The following is a 13,719-nucleotide window of genomic DNA, read 5'->3' on the forward strand; positions in this document are numbered from 1 at the left end:
TGTCATTTTGTCAGACCAGGCCATGTGCATTATAAAATTTAACTCCAGATACCGGCAATATAAGCTTTATAAAGGGCTTAGGCAAACCCAATCAATGATGTTATTTTTTTACTCAAAATACAAATGTGCTTTAAAAATTAACACTGACAAGACTTCCATTATTTAACAGTCTTTGATAACTGACACCTCTTGCTCTGAACTATTGCATCAAAATCTGGAGTTAAAGTCTGTGCCGTAGCAATTTTGAGTATGCTGTTCAGATGTGTCTCTGTAAGCTGAGAAGAGTTTTTTGGTTTATTGATATTCATTACAGAAAAGAACTATTCACAGACATACGTTTACCCTAAATAGTAAAATTTGCTAATGCCAATTTCAGAAAGCTTCCTCTAGAACACAGGATCATACTGCTGATCAAATATTTCCATCTGGAGTGCCACCGGAAACTCATGGAAGCACACGGAAAATGGATTACCGAAAATTCCTAAGTTTCGGTGTAGGTTTCCAGAAACAGAAAAACCTTTCTTGGAATTCATTTTTGAGTTCAGAAATTTTTCTCATGTACTTTTCTGTGGATATATTATCATTAGAGATTTCATGGTGGAAAAGTGTGCCAATTATTTTCTTGAAGTTGCTTTCCCCCAAACTGAAGCTTCATCTCAAAGGCACAAATGCTGTCATAAAACCTCCTCACAATTTTGTTTCAACTCTGCATCTTTGTGTTGAGACAGTTCAGGTGTTCTGTTATATACATCATAAAAGGGAGCAGTGTGGATGGACCATGAAGGAAATCGTGCACCTGCAGGCTGTCCAGTGCAGCAACCAGATCGGAGACAAGTTCTGGGAAGTCATCATTGATGAACACAGTATAGACCTCACGGGCACCTACCATGGAGACAGTGATCTTCAGTTGGAGAGGATCGTCTACTACAATGAGGCCTCAGGTGACAAGTACGTCCCCAGGGCTGTCTTGGTTGACCTGGAACTCGGCACCATGGACTCGGTCAGGTCTGGACCGTTTGGGAAAATATTCAGGCCTGACAACTTCGTCTTCGGTCAGAGTGGTGCTGGAAACAACTGGGCCAAAGGACACTACAAAGAAGGAGCTGAGCTGGTAGAGTCTGTCCTGGATGTGGTAAGTGAAGAAGCGGAAAGCTGTGACTGTCTCCAGGGCTTCCAGCCAACCCACTCACTTGGTGGAGGCACTGGATTTGGGATGGAAACTCTACTGATCAGCAAGATCCAGGAGGAGTACCCAGACAGCATCATGAACACCTTCAGTGTGGTACCATCACCTAAGGTCTCAGACACTGTGGTGGAGCCTTACAACGCCACTCTCTGTGCACCAGTTGGTAGAGAATATGGACAAGATGTATTGTATTGACAATGAGACGCTCTATAACATCAGCTTCCATACCCTCAAGCTCACCACTCTCACCTACGGAGATCTCAATCACTTGTACTCAGCTACCTTGGGCAGTGTGACTACTTGTCTTTGTTCCCCCGGCCAGCTTAACGCTGAGTTCGAAGAGGAGGCAGAGGACGAAGTAGCATGAAGATCTATTTTCTGTTCCCTCATGACTCTTGTTTATTCCCAGCAGACTTCTGAACCAATGGACCATATTCCTGTGCTGGCATAGCCTTGAACATTCAAGGCCCACCTTAAAAGAAGATCAGAGCTGTGTCAGCCTTTCCCTCCCAGCTGCCAGTGCCATGGTGCAAAACGATCCATATGGGATTGTTGGGGGGGGGGGCATCAAAGTCTCTGTTCAGGAATGGTAGTGAGTGGTAATATGTCTAGGTAAAGCACTACCAACCTCTTTTTCTCACTGGCTCTTGCCCTTTCTTCCCCTCTGCCTACTCTCGAAAGTGGCTTATCTGCAGTGATGTCTACTTTTAGTGTTCTGTACAGTTGTGTGAAATTTTTTGTTTCCAAAAATGAATATGCACTAACTCGTAACCTGCATTTGTTGTAGGGTTTTTTTTCTCATCTATTCCAGACTTAACGGAGATTGTAATGGAACTGGGAGGGAGGGTGGTTGGTGGGACTCTCCTTTATGGTAAAATGTAGTCACTTTTGAGTGTGTTTGCTGTTAAAACAGCTGTATGTCTTCATAATAAATTACTGAATATTGAAAATATATACATCATAAAAGCAAGATCTTGAAGCCAGTCATTATCTTGTAATTCAGGGACAGCCTTTCCTTTCTTATCCATAAATACCTGTATTTAACAGCGTAGTTCATAGAAGCATTTCCGTACAGCTCCATGACTTAACCATCATACTTCAGTATGGCATGGTACTCCAAGTCTGACCATGCTTTCCTCCAAAAGACTGTTAAATTGCCTATGGTTGAGTCCTTTGGCTCAAATAAAATTAACAGTTTTTATAACCATATTCATCACATTATCCCTCTTCAATCTTTTACTGCAGAGTTTCCTCATGCAAAATGCAATGAAAAGTGAAAAACTGATGATGTGGGTTTGGAGCTGCCAATTTTTCTCTGAGTTTTGCTGCAAATCCAGCTTTCCCCTGCCCTGCCCTATCCGTTGTGCTCAGTCTGTGGCTGGATTCACAGCTTTTGTCCAGTTGGCACCTATTTTATCCAGAGCTCCTCCCATGTTCTTGAAGACGTCATCACCTGTGGTTGTGTCTTTCATTGGAACTATTTCTACAAATTCTTTGTAACATGCCTCCTTTCATCAACTCCACAAATAAAAATTGTAAGCTGTGCTAAATCAGTAACATCTGTGCTTTCATCTATTGCAGCTGAAAATGCAATACAGGATTTATTTTTTGTCTGAACTGCCTGTTAAGATTCTCAGTTAAATCACAAATTCTCTCGGCAACTGTTTTTTTCCGTGTGTCTGATGAAAGGAGTGTTGACTCTAGAAAGCTCACACCATGGAAATCTAGTTGGTCTCTAAGGTGCTACTGAACCTGTGTCTTGCTTTTCTATTGCAGGCCCACAGGAATACCCACCTGAAATTTGTTTCTTGAGAGAGTGCTGATCTGGGCAAACTAGTTATACAGTCACTTGAAGGAAAATTGCTTCGTGAGAGAAAGGGGGGAGAACTTGCAGAAATGCTTAACTTTTTCCTTTCCTGCCATTCCTCCCCGCTAGTGCAGTTCAAAACTCATGATTGCTCTCTCTTTGGGGGAAGGAGTGTTGTATACTGTCTCCTTAAGAGACATCCCAGTGTGTCTCAGTTTAACTTTTCCTGCTAGAAGCCTGCAGGCTACCAGAGCCTACCAAGAACGCTTCAGAACCAGGCCAGGACAACCTTGGGCCTTTTGTTACGTATTCTTATGCCCCCCCCCCCCAGCCAAGTTACCTGTCCTATAGTGACTTTTAAGAAAGAAACTTCCAAGTTTAAGGAAACTGTGTGTTTCATTGTTTACCCCACTACACAATACCAGGCCTGGTGTCAGAAGAAACTAAGAGGGCAGTTGCCAGAGCCCAAGGGTGTCTATGAGCCTGCAGGTTCTTCCAAAGATCCCAGGGGTACCAAGGTCCCAAGATTCTCCCCAGTGAAAGATCACTGTAAAACAGCTGACCAAGTCCGCTTGGCAGGGGCTGCCTCATCAACCGAGAGAGCTTAGAGGGCTATGAAGGCAGGGGACTTGGGCTGGGCTGTCTCAGGCTTTCTGGTTCCCAGAAGCTAATGAGATTTGTAGTCTTCTCCTCTAAAGGACTGAAACAAAGAGGCTGACCCCACAACTGCCTCTGCCCCCCCCCCTTCTGACAAGCTCATGCTGCCTGAGCCAAGACAGACAAGAGCCCCTCTTGGTGTAGTGGTTAAGAGCGTGGGACTCTAATCCGGAGAGCCAGGTTTGATTCCCCACTCCTCCCCCTGAAGCCAGCTGGGTGACCTTGGGCTAGTCACAGTTCTCAGGAGCTCTCTCAGCCCCACCCACCTCACAGGGTGATTTGTTGTGGGGATAATAATGACATACTTTGTAAACTGCTCTGAGTGGGCATTAAGTTGTCCTGAAGGGCGGTATATAAATCGAATGTTGTTGTTGTTGTTGTTGTTGTTGTTATTGCCCTCCAGTCCTTCCTTTCACCTGCAAGGACCACCTCAGCCCCACAGCTGCTGCTCTGGTGAGGCTAGCCTGCAGGAAGCATCTAGTCCAACTGGGAATTTCTGCCTTGACTCATCCTGCCCCAGCCAGCCACAGGGGCTGTGGTGCCCCTCATAACACCAGCCTGCCTCTGCCCCAAGGCATGCACACTTCCTTCCCACAGTGCCACCTGCTACATGAAGAGCCTTCTTTCCCTCGTGCTTCTTCTGGACAGCCAATGCTCTCTCTCTTCATTATCAGCTCCGGCAAGCAGGTTTACTGCAAAGGGACCTTTTTGCAAGATGACTCAGAAGTCAGTTCCAGGGAGTTCAATGAAAACCATTCTCAAGTCCAAGAGCAAGATTCAGGTCCAGCAGCACCTTGAAGACAAATTAAGTTTTCAAAGTATGAACTTTAGAGAGTAAAACTCCCTTCAACAGATACGAGGCGTGGAAAAAAAGGAGGCCTTATAATCCAAGCCCATGGTGGGTGGGGTATTGTAAATTAGAGTGTCAGGAAGCTCGCTATAATACATGTTGTAATTAGTTTGATGGAGCAGGGGTATGAAGTGCAGAATATTAACATTTTTAATGTGAGAAAAAATCCTATACAACCCTGAGGGATCCAGTATTCCAGATTTGCAAATAAACTCAGTTTCAGCAATCTTGCACTGTAATTTTCCTTTGAAGTTTCTCTGCTTGAGAACCGCTACTCTTAGGACAGTGATGGAATGTCCTGGCAGATTAAAATGTTCTCCCACTTTTTTTAATGTTGTTTTTTTATGTCAGATTTATGTCCATTTATTCTTTTGCAAATATGCAACTCTGCCTCCATGTTCACTGAACCTAACCGCATCAGCTATACCATTTCAGGCTCATTCACTGGTTCATCATCCAATGTTATATATGCTATCAAGTGTAAGCAATGCCTTTCAACTCTCTATATTGGACAAACCAGGGCTTTTTTTCTGGGAAAAGAGGTGGTGGAACTCAGTGGGTTGCCAGCACAGGGGGCAACTCTTGGCGGGACGAAGTGCACGCATGCTCCCAGGGCCAATGACAGCACTTTGGGTCAGCTGGAACAAGGGGGGAGTTTTTAAAAGTTTAAATCACCCTTGGTGAAAATGGTCACATGGCTGGTGGCCCTGCCCCCTGATCTCCAAACAGAGGGGAGTTTAGATTGCCCTCTGTGCTGCTGGAGCAGTGCGGAGGGCAATCTAAACTCCCCTCTGTCTGGAGATCAGGGGGCAGGGCCACCAGCCATGTGACCATTTTCAAGAGGTTTCCAAACTCCGTTCCTCCACGGTCCAGCTGAAAAAAAGCCCTGGGACAAACAATCTCTTCACAAAGGAATAAATGGACAGAAACCCAAGTTTTGTTGAAATGTTCTTATCATGATAGGGTGTGTAAAATGCTACATATTCTTTGATTTCCAATATTCCCATTTAATAGCAGCTCTATCTTCAGCATCTTTATTTTCCTTAAATGCAAACTCTCATCTTTTCTGTACAAGAATATCAACATCTCTGAACTTAGTTCTGCTGATGAAAAAGAAACATGCCCTAATTTAGCATTACTCATGTATTGCTAATGGGTTTTTTTTAATGGGTCTCTTGCAACAGCGTCATTTTTTCCCTTTGATTAATTCTTTTTTTTACTGCATTGCTCTCAACTGGGTTATTAAGCCCTACAATATTCATACTAGTTGCATTCATGATTACTTCAGTATTTTTCACCTGAAGACAAAAAGGTAATCTTTAGAATCCATCCAGAAGACAAATCGCACAGAATTTGCAAAGATGCAATCTAACAGCACGGTGTTAATTATTGATTCCCTTTCTCAGTTCAGCCCATGTTTCTTCCAGTTCTTCAGTTATTTTCTTAGTTTCATCCTGCGTGTAAGCAAAAACCCATTTCCTTTGATAACCAAAAGATAACAAAAAGATAACCCCCAAAGAATTCCTTTGTCATTTAATACGGCAGCAGGGAACTTCAATTCTTTTCACTGTCACTTGATAGTAAATCAACAAGAGTCATACTCTCTGATTCAATCATTACTATTATTTAGATATAGAGGTGATATTTGAGATTCCTTCTATTACTAGATATGGATTCCTGAAAAATTCCAGAAATATTCAGGAATATCAAAAAATATTGGAGGCTGACACTTTAATAGTGCAATCCTAAACAAAGTTACACCAGTCTAAGCCTATTGAAATCAATGGTCTTAGACTGAAGTAACTCTGCTCAGGATTGTGCTCTAAGGCTGTTTTTCTTCAATTTTACAACTTTTCCAGGCAACTGGAAGAATGGGGGGGGGAGGCATCTCTCTCTTTGAGCCCCGTGGGCTCAAAATGGCAGCTACATTCATCGGCAACAACATCGCCATCCAAGAGCTCTTCAGCCACATCTCGGAGCAGTTCTCGGCTATGTTCTGCTGCAAGGCCTTCCTTCACTGGTACACCAGGGAAGCCATGGATGAGATGGAGTTCACAGAGGCTGAGAGCAACATGGATGATTTAGTCGCTGAGTACCAGCAGTACCAAGATGCTACTGCTGAAGAAGGTGAGTTCAAAGAGGAAGTGGAGGCAGAGGAAGTAGCATGAAGATCTATTTTCTGTTCCCTCATGACTCCTTTTTATTCCCAGCAGACTTCTGAACCAATGGACCATGTTCCTGCGCTGGCATAGCCTTGAACATTCAAGGCCCACCTTAAAAGAAGATCAGAGCTGTGTCAGCCTTTCCCTCCCAGCTGCCAGTGCCATGGTGCAAAACGATCCGTATGGGATTGTTGGGGGTGGTGGGCATCAAAGTCTCTGTTCAGGAATGGCAGCGAGCGGTAATATGCATAGGTAAAGCATTACCAACCTCTTTTTCTCACTGGCTCTTGCCCTTCCTTCCCCTCTGCCTACTCTCGAAAGTAGCTTATCTGCAGTGATGTCTACTTTTAGTGTTCTGTACAGTTGTGTGAAATTTTTTGTTTCCAAAAATGAATATGCACTAACTCGTAACCTGCATTTGTTGTAGGTGTTTTTTCTAATCTATGCCAGACTTAAAGGAGATTGTAATGGAACTGGGACGGAGGGTGGGAGAGCCAGTTTGGTGTAGTGGTTACGAGCATGGGACTCTAATCTGGAGAGCCGGGTTTGATTCCCCACTCCTCCACTTGAAGCCAGCTGGGTGACCTTGGACTAGTCACAGTTCTCTGGAGCTCTCTCAGCCCCACCCACCTCACAGGGTGTTTGCTGCTGTGGGGATAATAATGACATACTTTGTAAACCGCTCTGAGTGGGCATTAATTTGTCCTGAAGGGCGGTATATAAATCGAATGTTGTTGTTGTTTGTGCGACTGGGACTTTGTCCTTTAGGGTAAATTGTAGTCCCTTTTGAGTGTGTTTGCTGTTATGTCTCCACAATAAATTACTGAATATTGAAATATATATATACACATCATAAAAGCAAGAACTTGAAGCCATTCATTATCTTGTAATTCAGGGACAGCCTTTCCTTTCTTATCCATAAATACCTGTATTTCACAGCGTACTTCATAGAAGCATTTCCGTACAGCTCCATGACTTAACCATCATACTTCAGTATGGCATGGTACTCCAAGTCTGACCATGCTTTCCTCCAAAAGACTGTTAAATTGTCTATGGTTGAGACCTTTGGCTTGAATAAAATGAACAGTTTTAATGACCATATTCATCACATTATCCCTCTTCAATCTTTTACTGCAGAGTTTCCTCATGCAAAATGCAATGAAAAGTGAAAAACTGGTGTTGTTGTGCTGGAATGTCCTCCATTCCCAAGTTCAGTAGCAGGAGTTCTGGGTTCTTATTAATTTGAAATTGTAAAATCTCACTTATTATTCTTATTATTTCCCCCCAGTACTGCCTAGCTACCTCACACGTCCACCACATATGGTACAAAGATCCCTCATGCTTTTTACATTTCCAGCATTTGTTAGACGTGTTCAAATTCTTAGAAGAAAGTGAAAGTTTATGTCTGATAGATAGAATAAATTTAAAATGGGTAAGGGAAAAGGGACAAGGGGTTGGAAAACTGTTGGAAGTCAACAAAAGGGGGGGAAAGGGAGGGGGTTAGAATTGGGAAAAAGGAAATTGATTGTAATGTATAATTAAATATCTAATCCAATAAAAACTTTATTAAAAAAAAGTGAAAAACTGATGATGTGAGTTTGCAGCTACCAATTTTTCTCTGAGTTTTGCTGCAAATCCAGCTTTCCCCTGCCCTGACCTATCCGTTGTGCTCAGTCTGTGGCTAGATTCACAGCTTTTGTCCAGTTGGCACCTATTTTATCCAGAGCTCCTCCCATGTTCTTGAAGATGTCATCACCTGTGGTTGTGTCTTTCATTGGAACTATTCCTACAAATTCTTTGTAACATCCTTTCATCAACTTCACAAATGGAACCTGACTAATTCCAGAATCCCAACAAATCCCTGAACCTGAATCCCAAAACCGTATCAGGGGACTCAAATACCCCTAAATACCAGCATTTAGGCTCTTCCTTAAATTCAAATTTAAAAAATATTTTTTTTAGGTGAATATTGATACTGTAGGTCTGTTTTTAAAATAAATCTAGCAACGTGAACTCTTAGAAAGACATGCAAATTATCTTCTTCTACCTCTTATTTCAATCTTCTAATCTAAATTTTTTTCTTGCTCTAATCTCTCCCTCCATAGAAACCAGCTCCACCTTCTAAATTGAAAGTATTTGCTTTGATATTGGTCATCTCTCCAAGTGTCAGAAAAATAATATACTCAAATTCACCTAAAAAGAAACATCCCCATGCATATACATGGACTCTTGTTTCAGATGCGCAGAATGTGTTCTCGTGAAGGATTAAATGATAGTTTTCCATGAGTTTTCGTAATACACTGGGCTTAATCAGGTTCACCTCAGCTGAAAGTACCTGTGCCACACGGCATAACAGAGTTCTGTTTCCCCTCTCTCCCCACACAAGTATTAACCGTTCTGTGGGAATGTGATTCCAAGGATGTTGACAAATGGGAGGGAAAAGGGATGACATGGTGCTTGGACATATATGGTTACAGCTTGTCTCACTGCCTAACCATGTGCTGTAGAGAGAGAAATGAAAACAGGGATTTATGCTTTATAGGGAACTATATTCTCAGAGGTATTATGCCCATGGAGGACCAGACTAAGCCCCGTACTTTTCCATCACACACACACACACACACACACACAGTCTGAAAAATTTAAAATGAGCAAGGAAAAGCAATTGCTCAGTTCATCTGGCTTAACAAGGCAACTGGATGTCATGCAGGGCAATGCTGTACTGATAGCAAATGTTTACCGTAGAGGAGAAAGAGGAACCAATCAGCTAAAAGAACAGAAAGCTTAATACAAAACTCTGGCTGATTTGACTGCACTGGGAAGAATTGCTTATTAAAATAAGAAAAGCCTGCAGGGCTTTGATAACATTTAGTCTCTTTGTAGGAAATTACAGCATACATCATACTTGGACATTACTGCTTCCCCCCCCCTTTCTTACAGTCCTACCAGTTCTAAATATTATTTCTAAAGCTCTATCAAGCCTGATTCTTATATAGCTATGGTGTCAAGCAACAAAGATGAAGAGAGCACTTTTAAAAGACTATGGGAAATATTGTTGTGCATTGTTTCTAAACAGCTTGGACCTTTTAGCTGATTACATAGATCTTCTAGACTAACAGCCAGTTCTTGAATTGTGTATGGCGTATTTTTGAAGACTAAAGGTAGATGATAAAAGTTCCACTAAAATAAAACTTCCCGTAAATTTAAATGTATACTAAAATTTAATCTAGTTTAATCCCAGCTACTAAAGAAGTTTTATAGGCAAGTCCATCAGAACAAAGCTCCATACCTAGACCAGGCAGGAAGCCAATACTGCTTGTTCATGGCATGTAGATGCCTTAATAGAATTCTTTCTCACCGTTAATATACAAGGTAACATGCCAGAGTAACCAAGACAGAAATAGAACCAAACCAATTAAAACATATTTATCGATGTGCATCCTGATCAAATAAATATTTATTCAAAAGCAAGTTCTATTGATTTCAATGGTACTGACTTCCTTTGTAGTAAATGAGTTTAGGATTACAGGCATGGCCTCTGCACCACTTCTGTAATTTCCCCTACATTCTATTTAAAACAGATAACTTCATTACTCTTATACCATCATTTTTCCTTAGCACCCTAAGACATGATTCCCCAGAAGTATTCAGAAATAGAGATGGGCACGATCCAAAAAAAATTAACGATCAAGCTGATCGTGGATTGGCGCCGGCGATGATCCTGATTTAATGACCCGCACCGAGCATCTCCCATTCCCGATCAGTGGATCATGGATTGTGGATCATGGAGGCAAAAGCGGAGGGGCGCCCCGCTGTTCCTAGTGATACAGGAATGGTGGGTGATGCCGGCGGCATCTGTGTTTATGTTTGGCTGTCTGTGTTTGGCCGTCAGAGCTGCTTATCAGGGTTTGCAGGGATAAGATTGGAGTGCCCATGGCTACAGAACGCCCCCTTCCCCCTCCCTCCCCTTGGTGTCTTCTCCCAACTGGTGACTGCTTTGCTGCTCTGTGGTTGGAAGTAAGCCCTGCTGATCAAGGAAAGCTGGGTTTCCAGGGCGACAGAAAGAGGGCAAACACAGCTCAGGCATTCCCCTGATTGCTGGATCATTGGCCGTGGACGATAACGATCCGCCCAGTCACGATCGCGCAATCACCATTATCGTGGGGTTTTTTCGATCGTAATGCGGATCGTGCCCACCTCTATTCAGAAATATCAAAAAAGTGATTCTAAAGGACCATATCCTGCAGACCTAGAAGAGACAGACTATTTTCTAAACATCAGATGAGAAAATACTTTTAAAATTAAGACGACAAGGGAAAATGCAAGCCAGCAGTGCAAGCCAACAGCCACTTCTGAGTGAACTGATAGCCCACCCAGTTAAAGAATTTTCCAACTGTTTCTTTTAAAAGATGTACTTCTCCACAGACCAGAAAATACCTTGTTACTTTCACACACAAACTCTCACTTTTACACGCACACACACACACACACACACACACACACACACACACACACACACGGACAAGCATATGCACACGTACACACTTCAATTACATGTATAACAGATTTCAATTTCTGTTGTAGAACTACCTGGAATTTGATAAACTGTTTACTGGCGGCTGTGGCAGTCAGGAATACAAGCATGCTAGTAGAATGCAAATTCTACACTGATCACTTCTCTCACAAACACTCATAAACATAGAAATCCAAGCAGTTTTAGGGGAAGATTATGATTTCGGGAAAGCATACCTCATGTGTAAACTACATAAACACACTGAGGAGTACAAAGAACATAAGTCTGCACCTTTTGCTACATTCCTCCTGAATATACATAAACACTGATACACTCACATTTGCACCATACACAAGCCTTTCATACATGGCAAACATTATATTTGATTTCCAGCATGAGGTATGTGTACTGAAGCATAAAAAGTACCATGAAAATCACTATTTAGGATATGTTTGTGTGACACGTCTAATACTTGTGAATAGCACTTCATCCTAAATTCTGTCTTTAATTAGTACTTGTCATCCAGCTTCTTTGTGGGAATGTTATTACATTTTCCATGAAATAGATAGTGATGTTCCAGTGCATTCATCTGAACATTATTAGGGGTGTTATGGAAGATATATGATCATGGAAACGGTGTTAAGGCTGGGCTAATGAGAGCCACATCTGAATCTAATCCTTCTAGGTCATGGTCTTCTGAAATCAGTTGCTTGAGCTAGAATGAATTGTGGAGCCTGAAGAGCAACAAGGCAGGAAGCAGGGCTCATTTTGAGGGGGAGTGTGCAGGAATGCAGTTCCAGCAGTTCCCCAAAGAGGTCACATGTCAGGTGGCCCCACCCTCCTGACTCTCAGCCATTTTGGGCCCATTTCGGCCCGGATCAGACCTCTGACAGGTGGTGGATCACTCTCCCGCTCAGCAGAGGCCCGATCCTGACCATTCTGGGCCCCTTTTCAGCCATTTTCAGCCCGCCATTTTGGGCCCAATTTCAGCCCTGAATGGCCAGGATTAGATGATGTCAGGGGGTGTGGCATATGCAAGTCAGTTATGCTAATGACACATTTCCAGTGATGTCAAGGGACGTGGCATATGCTAATGAGTTATGCTAATGAGCTCCTCCAGCTCTATTTCTATTAAATGACCCCTGGAAGGAAGTATTTTCTTGTTGGTCAGGCAACGGCAGATGGGTAGGCTCCTGGTATCAGACCAATCCAGAGGCTTCGCTCTGCATTCATATGGCGCATTCTTTGTCTGAATGCCTTGAGTGCACACAGTCCAAGATAGGTCACTTGGGCTGGTTTCTGTTTCAGACGTACCAACATAAATTCTTCAAGTAGTACATCGTCTGTCCATCACTCAAGTAAATTTATTTTAGAGGTGATGTGGCGGTGTACTATTCAGATCATTCAAGAATGTTCTCATCAATTATTACATGCAATAGAGCAGTGGCATAGTGTGGGGGGAGCAAGAAGGACGGTCGCCCTAGGTGCATAATTTTTAGCTAGTGCTGTGGCCAAGGAGAACCTGCACTCCTGCCGCATCGATGGGGCAACTGGCTTGCTGGGTGCTGAGCTGGCCGTCCTGCAGCTGAGGAGCATGCCAAGCTAGCAGCAGCGTGGGCGGCTGCCACGGAGGGCTGCCCAGTAAAAGGAGAGGAGGCAAGCAGCCCAAATCGTGAGAGTGCATGTCATCACGCAGTCCCAGGAGCATTCATGTGCGCACTAGTGGCACCACCTCCTTCCAGAGTTGCCCATGCTACTCCGCTGCTAATCACTTGCTAAATAGCACTTTTACTCAAGAGAAAGCTAATCATAAGATTACTGCCCTAGTTTTACTAGCTTTACTCTCCTCCTTGTTCAAATAGTAGAGAAAGTGAGGGGAGGTTTTTTTTTTTTTTCATTTTGGACCATCACGTTTTGACAGACATACCTTCTACTGTTTCCCTAAACTGTGCCAAATTATAATCTACTTTACTGCTTTACCCTTTTCTGGTCTTTGGAATGCTTTTGTAAATTGAAAGACTCATGTAAAGCTGCATGGGGCATGTGCAAGCATACACTCTTTGAATACCTGAACAGAATTCCAGCCTGCATTTTTATGGATACATCCACTCAAGGGCTTGCAAGCTGTTTTGTATTTTTGGGATGGTCCCAATGAAATATTGTGTTCTTGTTTTTGGCTTTTGTGTTTGGGCCAGCAGAATTGCAATTAACTTTTACCCATCCTCATGTCATTCTCACTGAATTACTTTCTGTATCTTATATAATATTGGCATTATCGTTTAAACAGAGGTCTTCAAAAACTGACTCTAATGTTTTTCTGTTCCACCACCAGGGGAGGCATTGGCGGCTCAAAAATTTTGCTTCACTTAAACAGAAAGTTTAAAAGGAGTATTCATATTTGTAAAGCAGTAATTACTAATTAGTGCTTCTGCTAAATTGCCTTTTAAAATGTTCCCATGAAATTTACAGTGCACTGACACTATACAGGTGCTAATTAATTGGATTTGCTATCCTAATCTCTGCAAAAATAAACATTAAATATAA

At 42.6% G+C, this 13,719-nt stretch overlaps 2 pseudogenes; both read left to right on the forward strand.

Annotated features, from left to right (window-relative positions):
- The first annotated feature begins 778 nt into the window (after positions 1-778).
- LOC129335163 (tubulin beta-4B chain-like) lies at positions 779-3,440 on the forward strand (annotated as a pseudogene).
- Positions 3,441-6,416: 2,976 nt separating this feature from the next.
- LOC129335164 (transforming acidic coiled-coil-containing protein 2-like) overlaps positions 6,417-13,719 on the forward strand; it is a 70,600-nt pseudogene continuing 63,297 nt past the window's right edge.

The sequence above is a fragment of the Eublepharis macularius genome, chromosome 8 (assembly GCF_028583425.1).
Source record: "Eublepharis macularius isolate TG4126 chromosome 8, MPM_Emac_v1.0, whole genome shotgun sequence".
Taxonomy (NCBI): domain Eukaryota; kingdom Metazoa; phylum Chordata; class Lepidosauria; order Squamata; family Eublepharidae; genus Eublepharis; species Eublepharis macularius.